The sequence below is a fragment of the Anopheles aquasalis genome, chromosome 3 (genome assembly GCF_943734665.1).
Source record: "Anopheles aquasalis chromosome 3, idAnoAquaMG_Q_19, whole genome shotgun sequence".
Taxonomy (NCBI): Eukaryota; Metazoa; Arthropoda; class Insecta; order Diptera; family Culicidae; genus Anopheles; species Anopheles aquasalis.
This window is the reverse complement of record NC_064878.1, coordinates 57,493,549-57,516,439: the sequence shown is the minus strand read 5'-3', so window position 1 is coordinate 57,516,439 and position 22,891 is coordinate 57,493,549. Positions and strand designations below refer to the sequence as shown.

Here is a 22,891-nt window from a genome sequence, read left to right as displayed (position 1 = left end):
CCCATTTTAGTTCGATGTTTTTTTTTTCCTCGTGCTTAACGAGTTATTTCTGACAAGCGGAGGAAGGAGTGTGGGTGGTTGGTTACCCTGCTGGTTTGGTACACACAGAGTACACACGGACCAACCAGCGCAACCATCTCGACTCGAACATTTACCTTTCGTTCTCTGGTGTATGTGTTCTGCTGGATTCGCGGTTCGGTGGCAGACGGAGAAAGGTTTCGTTTTTTTTCCAGCAACCAGCAGCAGCACGTCTTGCTGCGGAGGTGACTCGGTGCTGCTGCTGGGTGCGTCTTGATGTTGGTCGGTGAAGGTGAACCACGCGGCCAGCGGCCAGTAGAGTGAGCAGCTTCTGGGGTCTTCTTTTGTGTGTGGATAATCTGATTTCTGCAAATCCTACGCCGAGAAAACATTCGGGCGTAACGGTTATGGTGGTGATTTTTCTTAAGCACCGTTTTTGGTCCTTTCTGAAGAGATCCCTTCGAGGGAGAGAGAGAGAGAGAAAGGGAGAAAGTTTGTCCCAAAAAGGATATGCACCATCAGAACGCACGGCCGGCCGCCCCGTCACCTAACAGTTCTGGTGTTCCAATTGGGGCGCGGTTTCCACGAGAAACCATTTGGAAAAATGGTCAGCGAAAAAAGGGAACCGCAATATGCGGGATCCACCGCGAAATGGTTTGCGCGTTCCTGTACTTTTATGTATCTCGAGCACGATTTAGGTCGATTATGTTGTGTGCGTTCAAAAGCTGAGCTCTCAAATAGAAAAGAAACAACACTAACTCGCGCCACACTGTTGTCTTTAATTTGTTGTTTAAAAGTAGGGAGCTTTTGTTTTGGCGGCTTGACATCACCACGACCCACGCTGTGATGATGATGCATATTTTATGTTTAATTTCTCGCATCCACTCCATCGTCGGTATATCCCCTGAGGAGCTTAAAGAAAATTCGTCGAAACACCGTAGCACCACAGTATCTTCAAAGACTAGCCTCGGAGCCGAGAGACTAGCTGAAATATTATTCCTCGAGAATCCTGCCTGGTAATGGTGGAGGGGAGCATGCGATTTTTGCGTTTCCCGGGATCGGACAGGATTAAGCGCTCCTACTGCTCCTGGTGCTGCTGCTGTTGCTGCTCGAGTGGACTATTCCCAAGAATAGCAGCTTCCGGGCTGTAAATCCCTCACCGCGTTGCGTTGGAAATTGGTCACCTGAGGGAGAGAGAGAGAGAGAGAGAGAGAACAATTTGTAGGAACACCGGGAACAGGTCCCCAGGGATGTTAAGTATTAGCATAGGGGCTCGGTGCTTTGCGTTGATGGTCCCCGGAAGCCAAGCTGTCTCCGGTTTGGGATGGATTAAACCATAATTCGATACAAAAGTTAAATTGATTCTCTCTTACGCAGCCTCCAAGGTGTTGTCTAGTTGGTGACTAGTAGCTCCTACAACGGAGAAACCTGGCGATAAAACACGTCGTCGAAAACTGTGAGATGATGCTGAAGAGAATCGTACTCCTGGGAGTGCATTGTTACCACCAAACTTTCCATCTGTAGCTGGGTGAGACAACTTTTCGCTTCTGTTCATTCGCCTTCCACCTGTAGAAGATCACAAGGATCGAGAACAGAGAGAGAGAGAGTGAGAGAATGAAGCAATTTTCCGTCTGCTACCCATTTAATGCCATCTGCAACGACACCTAGCAGCAGCAGCAGCACCAGCAACCTAGAACTCACCTCACACAACGCGTGACGGTTGGTCAGATTTGGACATAAAGTTCTTAACGATGCCTATCACGTCGCCCCCTTCTAGCAGAACTCTGTTCCGAGAGGTAATGGCTTGGTTTTTTTTTCGGTGAAAAGGCTCCAAAGGATGGCAGACACACAGCGGCCTAGGCCCTTTACCTTCGTCGGTCGGACGTATTTTACCTTTTTTCCTGATGGTGGGCTTCAAAAATAAGGAGAGCACCGAATGTATCTCCCTTGTTGATGCTGATCTCGGTATTATCCCTCGTCAGGGCGAACGAATGCCCGCAAGCCATGCCACACAACCCGCGCCTGCCTTCATAATCATCCTTTGGAAGCTTAACTCCGCCGGTTGCGTGGTTCATGGAAAGAAGGAAAATCCAAGAGAGAGCTGGACAAACAGAGAGAGAGAGAGAAAGGGAGAGCAAAAGTGTGTTAAACTTTCGACTAATGGAAAATAATGGGCCCCAAATTTGTGGAGGTTAGTAGCGGCACAATTTGTCCAGGAATTTCCGGACACGACCCTCCTCTCTGTTCCTTCCGCTTTCGTGGCTTCCCTTGTGGGGTCTTTTATGTTTTAGGCCGTACCGTGCGTGAGCGTGTCCGCGAGGATTCAAAGTGACCGCAGGTTCGTCCTTTTTTTTGGGTGTTTTGTTTTTTGAGCAAGCGAACACTCCTCTATGCCGCTCCATTGGTCGTCCATAGTCGGTGACCTTGTCCTGCTGCTGCTGCTGCTGCTGCTCGGGGGTCCTGGTAAACAATTTACGCTATAAACCTGCCTCCGCAGCACGGCCAACAGCAGCTTCAGGTCTCAAATGTGCACTTGTTCGACATTTTATGGCTTCGGGATCGCAATAAAAGCATCGCTCGTCCTTTGGGCTGTTGTTGCTTCCGCTCCGGCCCGGGTTTGCTGCCGGAGAAGTAAATCTTAGCTTCCAGCCTACGACGCCGAGCTCTGGTGAGGCCCATCAACTGCCGTCGAACATAATTTTCACTTTCACTCTCCAGTCAATTGAGCGGGCAGCAAACTTGTGGGTTGGGTGCTCGTGGAAAATTCGATCTCCATTTGGTCCCCGCCTCCGTGGGTGCCTGGACGGATGTGTGTGGGTGAGGCACACGCACAACATTGTGCGTTGCCTGCCTCTCTGACCATTTTTTTTGCACAACTTTCTAAGCAAGTCTCCCCCACAAGTTGGCCGGCTTCACCTGCACGGTTGGTTGCCGTTTTGCCGCAGGTGAAAATTGATGGAAATTCATAACATATTGTGAAGGGGCAGGGGAACACTTTTCCACGATTGAAGGGCGGGCGCGTAGCAAACAAATCGGATGCTCTCCGGATGCTACGGTGGTGTGGTTGCGCAGTATTTGAAGAATGGGTCGAGACCACCAGTGCGCACCCAGGGACTGCGAATTGGAAGGCATTTCTCCATTTCTTTTCAAGGTATGCAAGGTTCATCGGAATGCCATGCCATTCCATGAGCAACATAATTTTATGCTGCTCCACATGGTATGTCATTTTGCGGATTTCTTGTTTTTTTTGCACAAAAACTTTGATTGTAGCACCTATTACGATGAATATTATATAGATCGTATCTCTTTGGCTAATGCCAAGTTGCAGCTCAATCCGTGTCCCGGTTGGCCGGTGGCGGTAATTAACATTTTATGAAAACCATTTTCCATTAGCCAGAGCTCTCTGAACATTTGCTCTGACTCACGAGAGTTGATGAAATTTGGCCAGCAGCGACCGTATACTAGTGATGCTCCGAATCCGGAGACTTCCGGGGGCGTATCTTACCGCAACACCACATCCGGGGCTCTGGACCTTATCCCGCGGGCGAGACGAGACCACCTTCGACGTTCGTTCGTTCGTTCGTTCGTTCGTACGCCTCCTAAGAACGAGCTATAAACTAGAGCATCCAGAGCAAACTTCCGTCGAGCAGCAGCAGCGCGTCCATGCTGATTTTTAGAACAACCATTTATTAACCTAAACGGTCTCCGGCCCTCTGCCACACCAACGGCAATCCGTTCCTTTTCAGGCTAATCCGCTGGTGCAGCCGGCCCTCCCACTCACTCCCACCACTGAACTCTTCGCACTGCTCCTCTCAGAGCGGGCGAGAGCCCATTACGCCGCGTTAGCGACAGGAACCGGGCGTCCTATCGCTTCCCTTGGCTGTTGTTGCAGGAGCCGACGCCGAAATCGCCTCTCCACTGCGAGGATCGCTGCTTCTTCGTCGACAGCTCGTCGACAGCGCTCGACCTCCTCCAAGTTCCCCGATGTCAGGGCTGCGCGGAGCTCGTCCTGTGCTCGTCGTAGGCGGAGTCGTGCCTCCACCACTTGCCGTTTCGTCGGATCAGCCTCTATCGTCCTGGCTGCTCTCCGATCCCGTGCTCGTGCGTTGCGCTGCTGCCGTTGCAGGGCGACGCGCTGCCCTGCCTCCGATGAAGATGAGAGCTGACGTCTCTCTGCTCGTCGTCGACGCTGTGCCGCGTTGTACCGTAAACGGCGCGTTTCGATGATTGCGGCCGCTAGGGCGGGAGCTGCCGCTGCCTCAAGTCGTGCTACTCTGGCCTGCTCCTCGGCCCATTCACGTTGCAGTTGAGAGGTGATGTCCCGGGCGGCTCGACTCACGTTGTCCCATTCGTGTGTCCCCTGGAGCATGTGCTCCAAAAGCGCTTCCGGCGTCAGAATCGTGCCTCCCTCCGTCAGGCATTGATCCCGAACAGCGCTGAACCGAGGACATTCGAACAACACATGTTCCGGGGTCTCTGGCACTCCGTGACAGTTGGTGCAGTCTGGGGACCGAGTAAACCCTCTGCCGTGCAGATATTCACGGAAGAAGCCGTGGCCGGAAAGAATCTGCGACAGGTGAAAGTTTACTTGTCCATGGTTCCTGCTGAACCACCGCTCCACATCCGGGATAACGCGACGAATCCACCGACTGTGAAGGCTCGCCGTCCTGTCGTCCTTCTCCTTGTCCCATTCCTGTTGCCAGGCCTGGAACGTTGCGGCGCGCTCGCGCTTCCTGATTGTCAGAGCGCAGGCCTGGTGTTCGCGGGTGGCCCTGTAGCAGCGGGCATCTTCGTTCAGTCGTAGGCATATTGGGACAAGCCTAGCCAGGAGTACCGCCGACCAGTAACTAGCGGTGCGGAAGGTGCTGGCGACGCCTTTCGCCATTTCGCGTTGCACTCGTTGCAGGATGCGCCGGTTACATTGCAGATTCGTCGCTTGCTCTGCCCATATGGGGGCAGCGTAGCACAGTGTCGAGTCGATGACGCTGGCTATGATCTTCCGGGACTGGCTCGACGGTCCGCCGTGGTTCCGCATGGCAAACCGGAGAGCCTGGACCTGCTTCATTGCCTTCTCCGCTATGAACTGAACGTGTGGCCCCCACTGGAGACGCTCTTGCAGCATCACGCCCAAGTATCGGATGCTTCTCGATACGCTGAGTGCCTGTCCATCCATCTCGTAAGCCGTGACCCTGTCTTTCCTCATCGACGTGAAGACTAGGGTCTCCGTCTTCTCTGTAGCCAGCTTCAAGTCGTGAGCAATCATCCATCCCCGCACCGCATCGACTGCCTCTGTTGCTAGCTCAATCGCCAGTGCTGGTGTTGTTGCGAGAGCCGTGATTATGACGTCGTCTGCGTATGCGTAGATGCTGCAGTCCGGTGGAAGCTGGACGGCCAGCACACTGTCGTACAAGATGTTCCACAGGGTTGGCCCGAGAATCGACCCTTGTGGAACTCCAGCTGTGACCGCTCTCGACAGAATCCCCTGAGATGTCTGGTACTGCAGTATTCTGCCCCGGAAGTACTGGCCGATTATTCGCAGCAGGGGCTCTGGAACGGCCATACGGTTGAGGGCTTGGCCGATCCGCGTCCAGCTCGCGGAGTTAAAGGCGTTGCGAACGTCAAGTGCAACGACAGCACAACATCGCTTGTTTCGCCCATTGCTTACGCCGAAAGATAGAGCGTGCTTAGCATGATCCAGGACTGCCTCTATCGCACTGATCGTCGATCTCCCCTTCCGGAAGCCAAATTGCCTGGTCGAGAGTCGCGCGCCGTCCGTTGCGTGCTCAACGTAGTCATTGAGTCGACTCAGCAAGACTCGCTCGAATACCTTGCCGACGGTATTCAGCAGGCAGAGCGGCCGGTAGGAGGACGCACTTCCGGGTTGCTTACCCGGCTTGGGAAGGAGAACCAAGCGCTGCACCTTCCATTCTGTCGGGAACTCGCAGTTGTTCAGCAGTTCCTGGAACAGTTGGCGGTAGACTGCCGGATACTTCGCCATAGATGTTGCTACGGCCACGTTCGGTATCCCGTCGGGTCCTGGAGCTTTCTTGGTGGCCAGCCGGGCCGCAATGTCCAGAAGCTCGCTGTCAGTCACTTCTCGGAGAGATTGCGCATTGTGGCTGAGGGTTCTAGCAGGCCACTCCATGGGATCGTGGTGGGGGAACAGCACACTGATTATCTGCAACAGGACCACCGGGTCCATTTCCTGTGGTGTTCGTCCGCCACGCATCCACCCCATTGCCAGCTGGAACGCATTCCCCCACGGGTTGTCATCAAGAGAGATGGCAAGCTCCGCGATTTTCGATCTCTTGCTGGCGCGGATCGCTTTGGTTAGTGCGCGCTTCGCCGCGCGGTAGATCTCTGCCCTGGTAGCTCTAGTGTCCGGGTTCCTTGCTTTATGGAGCATCTTTCGGGCTTTTCGGCAGTCTTTCCGCAGTGCTCGGATTTCCTCGGTCCACCAGTAAACTGATTTTGTGGCAGGGTTTCCACTAGCACGCGGCATAGAGAGATCGCATGCCTTGACCAGCAGGCGAGTGATGTCCGCCAACTCTGTTGCCTCCGTGAAGCGGATGTCTTCCAGCGTTAATAAAAACGCTTCTCGTGCGAAGTGGCTCACTCTCCATCGCCTGAATTGCAGTTGTTGTGCAGAGGTGGTAGGTAGTAGTCCGCTTTGCCTCCCTGCTGCTGTAGGGGGGGTTCCCGGTTGGACGGTGAATACGATGCCTGCGTGGTCCGACAGCATATCTTCGGGTGAGACGTGCCAGTCGTTTTGGCCGATGATCGAGGGGCTGGCAAAGGTCAAATCGACGATCGAGGGCCCCGCAGCGCCGCTTCCTAGGTAGGTTGGAGTATTGCCCCTGTTCATCAGGATCAAACCCAAATCCTGCATGGTTGACAACAGTTCTATGCCCCGGTTGTTGTGACTTCGGCTTCCCCACTCGGTTGCTTTCGCATTGAAGTCGCCCCCCACCACGACTCGGGGGCAGCTTCTCAGCAAAACAGTGAGACTATCCAGCAGGCAGCGGAAACGGTCGATGTTCCACGATGGCGGAGCATAGCAGCTGGCAAACGTTACACCACTAACGTTCGCCACCACTATGCCTGTTTCGCTGGAGCTTATCCGTTTCTGGATCGGGTGTCGTCCGCTGGCAATTATGGCACACGTTCCTACCCTGTCCGTCTGCCATCTTCCATTCGTTGGGGGCGGGTACGGTTCCGACACCAGGCATACGTCTGCTCCCTCTTCTCTAGCGGTCTGGTTCAGGAGGTCCTGCGCCGCTCTACTCCGGTTGCAGTTCAGCTGTATTACTCGGATTGCGGCTGCGCTGCATCCATTGTCGCTCGTCTGTAGCTCTACGAAGAGGAGACGACACCGCACGCTCTGGCGCCTACCGGGTGAGGACCGCCGCACTTGAGACATTTCGGCGTCTCTGTGCAGCTCCTGGAGTGGTGTCCTGGCTTAGCACAGCGCACGCAGTAATCCGAGCGATCTGGCCCGCTGCACATTCGGGCTTCGTGTCCCATTTCTAGGCAGCGGCGACAGCGTTTGCGTTCTGGTGGTGGCGGCTCTGATGGTTGTACCAAACATGTTGTCCTTATGATAGACACCATCTTCCCGCATATGCTGTGGGCTTGTTTGGCCGGTAGCCTTACCCTAGCCCGCTGCTGCTGATCCTGCATGCGCCTCATGGCCACTGTCACCAGATTTGCTCTTCCAGATGGGCCTAGTGCATTCACGATTGCCGCCTTAACATCGTCAGCCTCTGCCACTGGGTCGATGTTGTGTACTGCTACCTCCAGTAGTTGCTGCACTACAGTGGTCTTGGTGTCCTTTCCCAGGCATTGCCGTACTGCTCCAGCCACCTGCTCGCTGTCCGCTAAGCGTGGCATCTTTAGCAGCACGTCCCCTTGCCTGCTTTGCCGTGGTGCCATCATCTTCACACCCATCGCCGATTCTTCTTGCAGCTTGCGGCAGACGTCGAGGAAGGCCTGCCCCTCCGGCAACTGTATCTTCAAGACGTCTGTCCGACCGGTTGGGAGAAGTCGCCTCGCGGGGGCCGTGACTTCTCGCGGTTGCGTGGCTGCTGCTCGGCTGGCTCGGACGACACGACCCTGCTTTCCGACCGTGTTCCAGCCCTCGCCTTCTCCTGGTTCCTTGATGAGTTCTGCAAAGGTGTGCGGTGCCACCATTGCCGTCCGCTCGGGTCGCTGCTGACACTCGGGTCCTTGCTGAGCAGGATTTTCTCGTTCCTGGCGTACAGGTGCTGTTCTCTGCGCAGCTACCAATGTATCGATCCGGAGCTGCAGTACCGCATTGTCCTTTTTACACTCGTCGAGCTCTTTCTCGAGGTAACTGACCTTGGCAGCCATGCTGCCTAGGTCCTTTTTGAGTGACGTGAGCATCGCCATGAGCGCTTCGAAACGATCATGCTCGCTCATGTTGCGGCTATAACGGTGCTTTCCAGCAGTACATTCTGGGGGTTCATTCTCCGAGTCCTCGTTGTAATTCACATTCGCGGAGCTTACGTTTTCCGCTAATCGCCTAGATCGCCGCACGCAATCGGCATCCGCAGGAGGCGATGTAGCCTCTCTCTTTCTGTCCATTGCCCAGCTGCGTTAGGCTGCAGCTGGATCGAGCCCAGGCTCGATCGAGTACTTTGCACTCGAGCACTTTCTGCACTTGTTATCGGTTATCACTAACACCCGTACGATTTTGCCGAGGCACGCGGGCCTCCTTTCTGCCTCCAAAACAGTCGTTTTTTCACTTTCTCACTTTCCAGACCAGTGCGCCTGTTCGAAGCGGCCTTCTGCCTCCCAGCCTGCGCTCACTCCTCCCAGAACTTCCCGTGGTTCTTCCGTGATTCCGTGGTTTTCCAACAGCGTTCGCGAAAACACGTCTACAGAGTAGCTGTCAATAAGCATCTGCGCGTCCATGCTGATTCGCCGGTTCTTTGCGGCCATCACGCACACATACAGATACAGTACGTGGCGCGTGGCTTTTTAGATGAATTTTCCCCGCACAGAATGGAAGAAAAACTATGTTTCAAATTCTTTCACTCGCGCGAGAGGAATATGCGGACACGAGAACGGTTGCAAAATGTCCCGGTTTCATGCTTTGTCATTGGTTTTTTTTCTTGTTTTTTTTTTGGGACAAAAATGAGGTTGTTGGCGGTGGAAGATAGATATCCCTTTCCTTTCTCTCGGGCCTTCAGGCCTCTGCTTCGCGGGTCTCGTGACGTTAGAAATATTGGACGCATATTTCAACGATCCAGCACCAGTAGCAATGGCCGTTTAAAACGAGGAATTTCGTCTGCAGCAGCAGCAGCAGCAGCAGCAGTGGGCCCCTTTCACGGGTTTGCGTGGGAAAATGTCAGGAATCTTTCAGGTTCGGATCCCTTTTCCACTTGCAACGACGCAGCGCCGGGGGAAAACGGATATATTTTCCGAGCTCATCAAAGCATCTGTGTTGCGCTCGAGGGAAAGGTAAAGGCTGCTTCCAAGGTGCTTCCAATCATAAAATATTCAAATAACATTTCGGCAAAAAACCAGACGAGCCAGAAGCCATTAAAAAGGAGGCATCCGTGCGAAGGTGTTATCTCTTGGGTGTTTCGAGTAGTAAATGTCATCCAAAAGGCTCCAGACAGACGGACGGTTATGAGTGTTGTGGGTGGAGATTCTCTTTCCCATTTACTTGCATTTACCGGTCATGATGCTCTGGCTCGTCCCTAGTTAAATAATTTCTGACTTTCAGTAGATGGGTGGTTCTTCAGTTCGTTTCTACATTTCCTAATTGAGCATCAGGCGGCTGCTGCTCTCTGTCATCATCACGAATCGCAAACGTAAAACCCACTCGGCTCAATCGCCGTGTATTTAACGAAAGTTTCATCTACTGCTTTGCATCTCAAATAACTTGCTGCTGCGAAACGTGCGGTTGCGTCACCGAAAACAGTAAAGAAGACAGTTGCTTAAAGCATCAGCGATGACCAAGCGTCGAAGAAGAGCTTTTCATTTCGATACCGTAGTAAGATTCCCAATGAATTCAGGCCAGGAGCACCGGGGAGCGGTGTGCTGCCACTTACTCAGTTCTAATGGTCTCTTACTTAGCATTCATCTTGTCCGTTTTGCTGCTTGCGATTCCCCGATTCTGGTCCATCGCGCTCTGCACCGCCACCGATGAAGTGCTAAGGAAGTTTAAGGCATTTTCCTGCCGCCGCCTGAATTGGAATTCTGTGAACAGCACTGAGCAGCAGCACAGCAGGTGCCGGGCAGCAGCACAGCAGGTGCCGGGCGGGGAGCGGAATGTTTGGAGCAGTCGTTTTGGAGCCGCGAAGTTTTTCGCTAATGTTAACTGACGGGGTTTTCTGGTTTGTTTACCTTCACAAATTAGTTGTGCGATGGCGGAAATCGCTCGAGTGAAACTGTTGTAATGAGATGACGCTTGAGACGTAGGAGTTTTCTTCTGCTCGAGTTGGAGCGCTTCACCCAACGATGGAAAAACGATACAATGTGGAAACCTCGAGCACGCTTAGGTCTTGTAGGTACGGATAAACCTGACACCGTATCGAGGACCTTTTTTCTTTTGGCTCCCGGGCTCTGGGCATATGATTCACGGACTAAGAGGAGTTTGGGTTGGTTCGGTTTCAGGGGAACGATAAGAACTGCGAGAAGGATACTATCGATCGTAGGTGTAGGCATCCCAGGAATAAAGATAAACGATGATTACATCGCATTACCATATTGTTTCCACTCGGCTCTCTCGGCGCGCTGTTCGTGCTGTGACTACGGGATGAAGGTGCCGGTGTTTCAAACGATCATTAAGTTCACCTGGGATGTGATTCGGGGCGGGAAGTTGCTGATTTATCAGCTCGGTGGTTCGGCAGTTCGGTGGTTTAATTGAGAAATTGCCCGGCGTGCTCTTGCGACTGCTTCTGCAGGTCCGTGTTGCGATCATCTTGAGGCGTAGGAGCAACAGATAGCGACGGAAATCCTTCGAGAACGAGAATCACTTTGCAAACTAATTGTATCCAGAATCGACACAGCTTGTTCGAATGACGATTCAGAGCTTGAATTTGAAACATTCATCATTTCGTCTCAGTTTGTTTATCTGCTGGTGATTCTGATCCCTCGGATTTGGATACTTTCAGAGACGAAGGACCTTAACTTGCAACACGTATTTTGACATTTAAACACTCGTCTGCTGGTCGTTGTTTCAGTGTAATTTGATATCTACCACGAAACACCCTCTAGTCTCCGTCCGTCCGTAAAGGTGCAACGAGCCTTTTGAAAGGACCTCCAAAGGGCCTGGGTTTTGTTCCTTCATACCGAGTACTTAACGTGTACCACCATCCATCCTTCATTCTCAGTCATCTCAATTGCTAAAAATGTGCCACAAGAATCTCTCGTGTGCTTCTAACGATAACAAGCGAGACGATAGAAGAAAATGCTGCTGCCCTGCATCCTGTCGCGAGCGTGATTTGTGATGAAGAGCCCTGACGATACATACGATACCACCACGTGCTGTCGAGGGAATGTATAATTTTCCAACCCAGCGGACGTCGGATGGTTTAGAAGGACGTGGACGGGTGTATGAAAGTGAAGTTTACAATCCCAGTATCCAGCCGAGAGCTCAGGTGTTGCTGCGACGCGCTGTTGTCTTCTTGCGCTGGTCCTCGTTCAATTCGTGTCCGCTTGTTCACATACCAACACCGGTGGGGAAGGAGCTGGTATCGTGTGTAAAGCTATGGAGGCTTGTAGTTTTCCTTGAATTTTTCATCCTCACTTTTTCATTCAAAATCGTTCGTTCCGTGGGGCGGGCGGCATGTCATCATCGGTCGGTGCTCGTGTGGAGAGCAGCGAGGCTACCAGATTGATGACGGCGACACCGCCGTGCTACAGGGATCACACTCTGGGACTTTTCTCTGTTGGGATTTCCGCTGCTTCGGGTGAATGCGGTGGCTGTTGGTTGTGAATTCATCACTCGGTACTTGGCGCCACTGGCTGGGATTTTAAGTGAACAAATCACCTACAACACACGCAGAAACATGTCAAGTGAGTGATACGTTGGTGTGAGGCGGCGCCACGTGTCACAGGCTTACGATGGTCCTGCCTCGCAGCATAAAGTGCAGAACATCCTTATCGCGAGGTGACACAAGGATACAATCAGGGGGATTAACAGTCTCGCGTGTTTCTCGTGAATGAAGCGAAAAGTGAGTCTCTTATTGTATTACTTGTTGTGTACGAGGAGCGAATGTTCTTTTGCGCGATTTTTTTTGTATTTCCTTTTTAAAGAAGAACGAAAAACAAGAGAATCCTCAGTGCGTGGCTAGTCAGCGAGCCCATGAATTGACTCGAGAAACAGTTGGTTAGTTCTGTATACACAGTCCCGGCTAATGCATGTGGCATGTCAATTGGGAATTGAATTATGCTCGCACACAGAAAGACACGGGTCGAGTCGACACACGAAACACCGCCGTCCACGAGAGTTGATGAGCTGTTGTCACGAACTGCTGGCTGCGTGGTGGATCCCCTGGCGGGTGAGTGGGTGCACGTTCACGACCACCCATCACCCATTACCCGCCCCCCGTGATATATATAATGCCTTCATAAAAGGAGGCGATCCGCGAGAGCATTTCATGGTCAATTTGTACAATTGTCAGTTTATGATGGCAAACACGTGGGTGGGGGTGGGGGAGTGATAGGAAGAGAGAGGGAGAGTGAGAGGGAAGGAGAGTATACGCTAACGAAGTTATTTCCTCCAAACTTCACCGATGCACGGCAATGGCACGGCGACGCAAACCGAGCACCGAATCGAGTCGTGCTGCCTCCCTTCCCGGGGTCTCAACTTACCTACGCGAGACCTACGGCCTCGCCGTCGCCGACGTCGTATCACTTACGCGTGACGGTTTTCCGCCAAAAGCGATGACGACCAACTTCAGCTCGCGACATCAATTAGGCTCGATTATCTCGCAAAACGGCACACGGGACGGTTGACAAGGAAAAATTCTTGGCTCAATTAGCGCAAAGACTGGCGCAAGTGTGCCAGTGTGTGGCAGCCGGATGACGACTGCGGCATCATCCACTCGCCAGACTGCGAGCGGAGAAGTTGCGTACACAAGAGGGACAAGAGTGCAGCAGCAGCAGCAGCCAGCTGCACTGACGCTGACGCTGGTGCTGGTGACTGACGTTCCTCTCTTGTGGTTGTGACGGTTTTAGCGAAATTTGCTTTTCGGGTGTTACCAGCAGTCACTGGCCGGCGTATTAGTTGCTGCAAATGGACCACAATTAGTGGGACACATTTCGCAATGTGTCGCGGAACGCTCTGCAAGCTCGATACGGCCGCGAACTGGGTATTATTTTTTCGTTCGCGAAGAGGACCAGTATCCGGAGCAGGTTGCGGTTCATCTTTTTCTGCCACGTGTGCTCTCTCCTCCTGTGTTCTGGGAGAGACCATCGTGTGCCCTCCGACTCTCCGTTAATCGAAATAAATGGCGTTAATACCGGCTGGACGCCGCACCCCGTTAACTGAGATGAATGGCGGCGCGTATGGAGCGATGCTGCTCTCAAACATCGAGATCGAGGAACGGAAAATCAAAAACCCCCATCACAGCACCAGCAGCACGGGCACGGCTTTTCGGACCGTGCAAAAGTGGTAAGGCGGGTGCCAAGGTCGCGCTCATGGGGCGAGCGTTTTAATAAATTCATTAAAAATGCATGCACGCTTGCCTTTGGTTCCTCTTTCCTTTGGTGTCTTTTGGTGCGCAGCATTGGCAACGATGATATGTTGCAAACGCGGACCACAGACCCCCTCAGAAGGGGAGCAGCTATGCGGGGACGACGACGACGACAGCGTCTTTTGAGACCCCAGCAAACGCCTCAAAAGTTATGATAATAACGTGGCGCGGGGAAAAGGTCGAACACCAGTCGACGACGACGCGTTCATGATGACGACAGTGGCAGTTCGGACGGAAGAAGAAGAAGAAGAAGAAGTTGTTCTGTGTTCTGTTGCAGAGTCCAAGTTTTGCAATCCCCCGGTCTCGAGTCGAGCCGAGCAGTGGATGATGCGAGATCTACAACATATGTCTCGCATCGATCGTCGACTGTCTTCGCTTTAGATTCAATTTAGCCGATTCTGCGACTCCGAGCGACTCATTCCCTGGGATGGGATGTTTATACAAAGCGAGACAGAATTCGTAATTATATTTCATCTCTTTCCGTGGACTAAGAACTGGATGTTGAGTTTGCATAAATTATAGCCTGCCGTGCCAACATAATCATCGTTCCTGGTGTCCCTTCTGAGAAACCGATCCGTGGTGACCTCTGGAGAAAGATGGAGCTGTCGGTGGTGGAAGTGGTCTCTGGTACACATTAGCACATAATTAGCGAGGGGGGAGAGCGTGCGCGGTCTGGCGCCACAGTGGCCAGGGGGGGGGGGGGGTGGAATCCTACTGGAGCAGCAGCAGCAGCAGCAGCAACAGCAGCAGCATAGGCGGGCATCACCATCATGCGGAGCAAGTTATCTCATTTTTGCTCAAGGTTAATCACGCATGTGCCAGGCACACACAGAGCCTCCTGTCGCGCCATCGTCGTCGTCGTCGTATCGTGGGGAACATTTTCATTTTCGCAAGAAAAATAAATTCCTCCCAAGGCAAATGATGATCTCAAAGAGGTGGAGTGCGCAGGTGACGGAGAAGGTGAACATGTTGGCGTGTATTTTCATTTAAATACACACCCTCCAGTGCTGCGATATTAATTCTGCTGCTGCCACTGCTACGAAGGTTCACCGGCATCACCACACCACTACTACTACTACTACTACCACTACTGCTGCGGTTTAGCGATCGCAAGCTGGGGGTACGGTTGGTTGCTCCGTGCAAACATACAATTTTATGTTGATTTACCCTGAGATTTCCACACTTTTTTTTACGTTACTCCCTTCATCATCCCCACAGAGAAAAGGTATTCCCCGGGGCCGTCTGCATGGGAAAATAGTGGAATTTATCTTCGAGTCTAGGCACTTGGTCTTTGGGCAGGCGGAATTCTTCTCTTCGAGGAAAAGCTTCAGCTCGGCTTCTTCACGCACGGTCACCTCAGAGGTGTCCGTAGAGAGTCCATCATTCGAGGTTCAAACATGGCTAAGAAAGGTTAAATAGAGCGAGGAGATCCAGTGCCAAAACGATAAACTTCCAAAAACGGGGCGCAGATGTTCACTTGATCAGTCCTCGTAATCCGCTGATCGTGATCAGTTTCCGTGGTCGCGTCGTGGTTCAGCGGGGATTGAGTTCAAACCAAGCGCACCACACCACGCACCCCCGCTTCTTATATCCTCCTCCCCAATTAGTGGCGACTGATTAGCGGCCGCGGGTTTAAAGCAGAAATTTGATTTAGGGGATTGCACGTTGATCTTGATCGGTTGACCATTTCGCGTTGGATTCCAGCGCCAGGTAGTGCCAGGTAGCGCCGAGCGCACGCCTTTAGCGTTCCACTTTTCACTCTGCTTCCCGTTAGAGAGAGAGAGAGAAGCGGAAAGAAGTGTTATTCCCCTCCGGCCCCTCGATGTTCCCCCTTATTATGCTGACCGGATTTCCATCAACTCGAAACGCGTGCGCACACACAACAGACCCCATGGGTCGGAACAGATTGGTTTCAAGTGTGGCACCAGCGCCAGAGGTAGAGGTAGAAGGCAACGAGAGCATTTCTCCAGAGCTGACGCTGACTGAATGCCATTTATTGCTCCAGGAGGCTTCTTCAGCTGGGGCTTCTTTGGCTGCGCGTGTGTTTGCCAAAAGAATAGAAATAATCGAACACAGGCGAGCCAGTGTTCCGGTGGGTCTCGCGAATGGATTGAATTATTAAGACTCTTTCTGGTGTATTGCGCTTGCTGGGGTGCCACTTGGCTCGTGGCTGTGTATTGGTTGCAGCATAGTCAGCTCTCGAACGAACTGCCTTTGCATGTTTCCCCCGGGTGGTGGTTTTCTTTCCCTGTCGTGACTTTTGTGATCGTTTGTTCCAGTTTTTTTTTCCCCCCACTGGCCCTAAACCACTAGACTCGCGAGGCGCTCGATGGTTGCATGCTTCGCATTCTTCCTGTTCCGGTGGATGGGCGGCCGTGCAGACGGTGGTGTAAGGTGTTGCGCGCGCTGTTTTGCGCCAAATGGTTCCTACGGGACGCCGCGAGCCCGGTGCAGGTGAAAGCCATCACTCCAGCGCCGCCACGCGATGAGGTTTATGCTTGGTCCAGTTTTGTGTACTTTATTGTGTTGCAGGCACTCGCTATGCGCTCGCTATTTACGTCTCAATGTTGCACAAACGAATGTCTAACGGGGATAGGGAAGGATCGCTTCTGCACCTGGACCTGCAGCATGTTCACTTACTTATGCTGCCCCCCTTTTTTCATTGGCTAGAGTAAGTGAAGCAAGTTAATGTTGCATCCCTCGCCAGGCAGGTGGTGTTTGCTGTTCGGAATAATTGAACAAAATGAAAAAGCAATGGCGCTTCTTTTGTTTGACATTAATGTTTGTGCTACATTCAATATGCAAAATATTCTTCCGGATAATGCTGCATACTAACGATCAGCTGTCAGAGGCTCATCGGATCCTGGTAGAGAAAGAAACATTTCCATTAAGGAAGCTCAGCTATACAGACCACGCCAGCAGCGTTGCGCAAAACAAATAGCTCTCATCAACCCGAAGCAATTTCAAATTCAAGCCAGCATCCTGCCGTTGATTTGGAGACGCATCCAACCTCGTGGTACTCGTGTGAGTTATTTTGAGGAAATTCTATTCATTTCAATCACCAGGTCTTCCGCACCATTATTGCGAGCAGGATCTCTCCGGGGTGTTGTTTTTTTTTTCTTATTGCGTCGCTACGAGTAAATGAGTTTTTCCTCCTGTTCCCGTTGGTTGCTAGTCTCTTCCGAGGGCACATTGTTCGGATTGATCTGTCCCTCCTGTCGCCATGTTTTCAAAATGAAAATGTGTCATTTCTGTGCGTCCAATTTTTGTGTGATTCACTACTCTCCCGGCTAAGAGGAAAGGTACGTCGACAGAGTACTAATTTGTTTTCCTTGACACAACATTTCCAGCGTGTTCCACACGCCATCGAGGCCTCAGCTACCGATGACAAACCGCGACAGTGCAAACAATTCGTCAAGAAAATATTTCATTTACAATTTGCAATCGGAGAGGCGAGAAGAGGGAACACATCTTTGCGAGATCGTCGTTGTTGTCTCGTTGACAGGAATGAGGGATGGGGGGTCTACTTGCAGGCTGGCTGGTTAGGTAATTCACACTACAGAATCCGTGATCCGTCAACTGGAACAAGAAACCGAACGCCACGTCTAGACAAATCAAAGAACTCGTCTCGTCTCGTCTCGTCGCGTCTGAGCCCGTGTTGAACACCTTTCGGGTCCGGGATGGCCTTGTCTTGGCGGATTGCAGTTTCACGAAATGAGGTGTTTGTCGCCGCCACGATCGACATTCGAGGCGCGACACGCTTGAATTGAGGTCGCGCTTCACGTCAACCTCTCTTCTGCATCCTCTACGCTCCATCGGCACTCAGAAACGCCGCCTGGGGAGCTGTCTCGTGTCTCGCGCTGGGCGGATTGTCGCGTAACCATAAATGGGCAACGGAGTACCAGCCAGCTAGTGCACCGGCTAGCTTGTGCGCTGGGCTGGGGTATCTTTGGAGAGGATGCAAATCGCGAGTGCATTCCGTACGCTGTTCTGCCCTTCTTGAGGAATTCCTGAGGTTTGCTGCGGAGTGGGAAGTTTCTGCTGATCCCTTTTAATAGCGATTATCTGGTTGAATTATCTAATTGCATTAATGATAACCAGGTCCGGTTGAGTTGGTGATGTGTGAGGCTATTCAATTAGCAACTAATACGGGAGAGAACCTTGAATTTTAAATATAAAATACATCAATTTTCTTATTTACTGTTTCAAAACGTGATTCTTTTACTTCTCTGTTCGTTCTGGGCGTACAAAGCAGAGTTTCGAGATGCTGGATATTGGTTATTCCAAAAATAGCAATAAATCTGTTGCCCGCCCAACTCTTCCACCACAAGTATGTTGCCGTGGTGCGAGTGCAGGTGCCAGAGCAAATGTGGCATGCCTGGCACTACTCGCTTGAACGATTGCCAATGGTGGTCCAATGGCACTCCACTGCCGGTGCTTTCGATTGCTGGAAATTGGATACGATGTGTCGCGATGTGCGATCCGACCTTCGCCAGCAGCACCGGGATGCTGAATGGCACTCTTTAGGGGCTAATTTTGGCAACGCGAACCAACGACTCGGGTTGTCCGTCCGCTGGTGTGTGACGGCCATTTGTTGACAAGCTAGAAGAATTTCCCGTGGAGCCGTTTTGGAAGACGGCCAAAATATCGTCGTGGTCGCCGCGGGCGCGCGCTACCTTGGCATGTATCTTGATTTTTATTTCTCTTCTAAACATTTCTACATTTTATGTAGTAATCTCATAAAAGCATTCAACTCACTCGCCGATCACCGTGATGTTATCAGCGTAAACCAGACGCGCTAGACCGGGTACGATGAGAAGAATAATTCGTCGAGATGCAGCAGACTAAGAACAACGGATATTATTTATCGTGACAGCGAAACTATCCTCTACCAGTCGCTTCTCGGAGTTTCTCGGAGCACTATTTTCCGGTAGAGTAGCGCGTGATGTCACCAAATGGCACCACTGGACTTCCAAATGGACCAAATACTGACTGCTGCTTCTTCCGCGACTCGGTTACAATTGATTACGCCATCGTTTATCCGTGGGAGCAATAGAGGAGACGTTTGTTGCTCTTCTCTGCTTGTCTTTTATCGACAGACGAGGGCGACACTTTGTCTGGATTGACTGTGTCTGTCAATGGTGACAGCGGCCACCGATATGGAGCTTATTACGTCCATCCCATTTCAATTCCCTGTAGATCTTCCGACTTTGTGCCGGCGTGATGGCGATGACGGTGACAGAAATTCGTGCGATCCTGTGAAGATGCGACCAAAAAGAAAAACGTGTACCATCGTTCTGGCAAGAAGATAAACACAGGGAAGGCGCTCCGAAGTCACCGTCAGTAAGGCTTGTGGTAGAAGTAAAAGTTCTGCTGATAATATTATGATGGATCTGTTTGGTTCACCGTACTCCCAACACCGGCGAAACGTCGTAGCAACGTGATGTTCTTTCGCCACAAAGCAGAGGCGCTAGTACATTTTTATTTGGCCATGAAATCTCTTCCTCGTGTCGACGGGATTTGTTGTTGGAAGTCGTCTCCGTCGTTGTCGTTGGTAAGAATCTGCCAACATCTTACTACGCTGGTGCGTGTTAAGGCGTTTCTGGGGTTGGGGATGCTAAAGGTATGGATGCTGGCAGGTTTACCTTAACTGGTCGTAAACGAGTCTCCCACCGTTTGCCGCTCGCTGTGGCGAAGGTTTTTTGCGAAGCAAGTGGTGCAAGCGATGCTCGGTAAGGTTGGCTCCCGGTAAAGACCTTCATGTTTCGGGCTCTGTGTTACCGAATTCCGGTACCTTTTGTTGGCATTTTTTGCAGCCTTCGTGAATCTGCTGTACGCTGATTGGATTTGCGCCGCATTTACATAGCCTTTCTTATTGTCCTGGACCTTTTTTTCCTGCTTGCCCGGGTCAGTGTGGACGCGCTTATAGGCCCCTTGTAACATCTGCATTTTGGGCTTCCTCTTCTCGTCCGCCCGTACGTCCGTTCGTCGAGGCCACGTGCTATGCAAACTGGGTGGGGATTTTGTTTGCGATCCTTGATTATCTGTTTGCTGGTTACGAACGGGGCGGACTAGAGGGAAATCATTTTGAGATGTTCTCTGTCGGCTGTTTTTGATTCGATAAACTTTTTGTAGTACCTTCGAACGGAATAACAATGAAGATGCTGGTAAATAATCAAACCATTTCATTGTCGAAACGCTCGTTTTAATTGAATTAATAAACGACACCACACACCGCACGAGCTCAGCGGCATTTCCAGCGTAGATAGAAACAGACAGTCCGTCCTCCAAGTAGCATGTAGCGAGCAGGTTTAAAGAGATGCTTTAGTGGTTGCAAACGATGAGCAGATCATCTTCCGCAAATGACTTTTTAACAAGCTTTCCGTTCGACCATAAATATGTAATGCGAAAAAGATTCTGCAAACGGCGCAAGCGGTCCAAATGGCACACGTTTAGAACGTACTTAACTCTCTAAAATAGCATTTGAAAGAAGCAGGAAGTATGTGGTTGGTTTCATATTGTTCATATTGGGCAGCGCTCATGCGAACGTCATGCAGGCTGCTTTTTTCCCCGGACCTAGACGATTCGCTGGTTATGTGGTTGGCCCGCAGGTGCCAATCAATTATTACCATCTGTTGGCAATTTTCACTTCGTTGGCAAATCGCAGCACGAAATTGTAATAACTGCGCTTGGTCGATCTTACCACCTAGCTGCAAACCGTTGGTTGTGTCGTCGTTAGGTTGTGCAAATGGTTTCTAATGTGCCAAACCTACCGCTAAACGAATGATGAATTCGAAAATAATTTCTCCGATTGTGGTTTCATGCAGTATGTTAGTTGGTCAATGCTATTGTATTGTTAGAAAGGGTATCATTAGAGAACTAAAAGACACATGAACGATGAAGCGCATAAGCACACCCACTAGTACTTTGTCTTGCAGTACTGAACCGGCACATCGTAAAACATATTGGCACAATTTATCACTTCGCTTCAGCAAGAAATCATCGAAGACAGATCATACTAATTTTGTATATTTTCTTCCATTTTCTTCTCTCTTTCTCTAGAATCAATAAACAGCATCACGAAAAAGGATTTTTTTTTAATCTGCAAATGGCTGCCAAGTCGGTGGAATTGCCATGGAACTCGATTTCGAAAAAAGAAGAAGATAAACTTCCATGCCGCAAGTACCGGCTCAAGCGGAATAATTGGCCGTAATTTGTCAGTTATTTGCTACGCTCGACTGACACGACGGTGTATGGCACACAGCACAGAAGAAGATGTGCGCTGCGGCTGCTGGTGTGCTGCAGTTGCTTCGCTGCACCGCTCTCGCGCAGGGACGTGATCACAAGGGCCTATCTCCCTCCGCAAGGAACGGGAGGGACAGGTCAGTTCGCGGTCTCCTTCGCCGTGAGAATCGCGCAATAAAAAGCACCAAGTCCTCCAATAAAAAAATACCACGACCGAGCTGCGTCAATTAGCAGCCGGTGGAGTGCGATCGTGCATTAAAGAAACGATCCTGCGACGATGTGCGCGATGCGGAAAAGTGGACAAAACATGCGGCAACTGTTGAGCAAACTTCCCAAACACAGAAAGTGGCTACTGCCTGGCGCCAAACGAGAGCATCGCGATCTGCTGCTACCGCGAAAGGAACCCGTTTGTGGAAATAGATGATCGATTGAAGAAGAAGAAGCACCAGCACGAGCTGGCGACAACGCAACCGGGCACGAGCTGGCGGGAGTTCGCACGTGGAACAAGAAATCGAGAAAATTGAAAGTGAAACTGGAATGTATCTGCATGTTGCAGCAGCAGCAACAGCAGCCGCCGCCGCCAGCTATCTGTCTAGCAAGCCAGCCACAGTCGGCCAGTGAACCAGTCAACCATGCTGCCAGCTAACCAGCCTGCCTGCCTGCCATCTACATCGTTCATAGACAGATTAATGCGTCCGCCAGACGTGGTGCCGGTGCCGTGGAAAACTCTCTCGCCTGTCAACCACGGATGCGCGCTGCCTACGAGCGTATCGTTCGGTATCGGTTGGTGGGAGCTGCAGCAGCACCACCGCAGGCGATGCAGACGCGTGGAGGCGCAAATGTGTGTCTAGAGGAAAATAACCGGAAGTCGTTACGACTCGACTCTACGTCATTCCTCCAAGCAAGCAAGCTAGCAAGCAAGCGTCCCGACCGCCAAGTGCAACAAGCATCACGGGACGGGCACCGTCGTACGTTATTCCGTTCGGCCTCGTTGCTGCAACATCTTGCTGCTGCTGCTACTGCTGCTGATGGGCTGGGAAAACGTGCTGGATCGGTTTCCGCGTTTTCATCAACACAACAAGAAAAGCAAATGCAACCACTCCCCGCCCCCTAACCCGCGATTGTAGCCCCAGCTCTTCGTCTTTTCGCGCATTTTAGCGACGATATCGAAGAAGCACTTCAGTTTTTAGCATCAATCTGGATTCGCTGCTGGTTTTTTTGTGATCCAGTTTCATTTTAAACCCTACCACACCGGCGTCACATGGCGCATTTATGGAATGGCGAATGCCGCGGGGTGCTAAAATGAAATACTGGCCTGTGAAAAATTATCACCCAACTGCCAGGACGCCGGCCAGAAGAGGCAGTTTATGAGAGAAGTCAACACTCTCCCCCCACCACATGGAAAATCCGTTTCGCATCAGTTGACGCATTTCGCAGGATGCCAGCGGATTCACCGGATTTATACCACCACCGAAAACAGCCAGATGATTCTCCTTCGAGTTGTGCGAAGTGTATTTTTATCACACTTCTTCGCCACCGTATCGAACCATTCAGCGAACAGCTCAAAAAGGGCGTTCATCGATAAACACTTGGCTGCTAATTGCACGCAGTAATTATTATGTTCGGAAGTGTGGCCGCGGAAATGTTACGAAATGTTTTCTTTGCATTGCAAAGCCATCCATTATTTTAATACTCAATTGCCACATTTGCTGCTGCCGTTGCGTGGCGCAAATCTGTTCCGAGGTGTGTGTGCGCTGGTGTCGAAGAGAGTCCCACACTTTACTCCAAACCGACGGCCATTCGATCCGCGACGTGTTACTGCGGGTGTCTTGCGGGCGGTGGATGATGATTGTAATTGCGTTTGTGAGCGGATCCGGATGGTGGCGCGGTGCATGGCA

At 51.5% G+C, this 22,891-nt stretch overlaps 1 protein-coding gene across 8 annotated transcripts in view; it reads left to right on the top strand.

Annotated features, from left to right (window-relative positions):
- LOC126574776 (homeotic protein female sterile-like) overlaps nucleotides 1-22,891 on the top strand; it is a 123,932-nt gene that overhangs the window by 12,052 nt on the left and 88,989 nt on the right. The window lies entirely within an intron of this gene.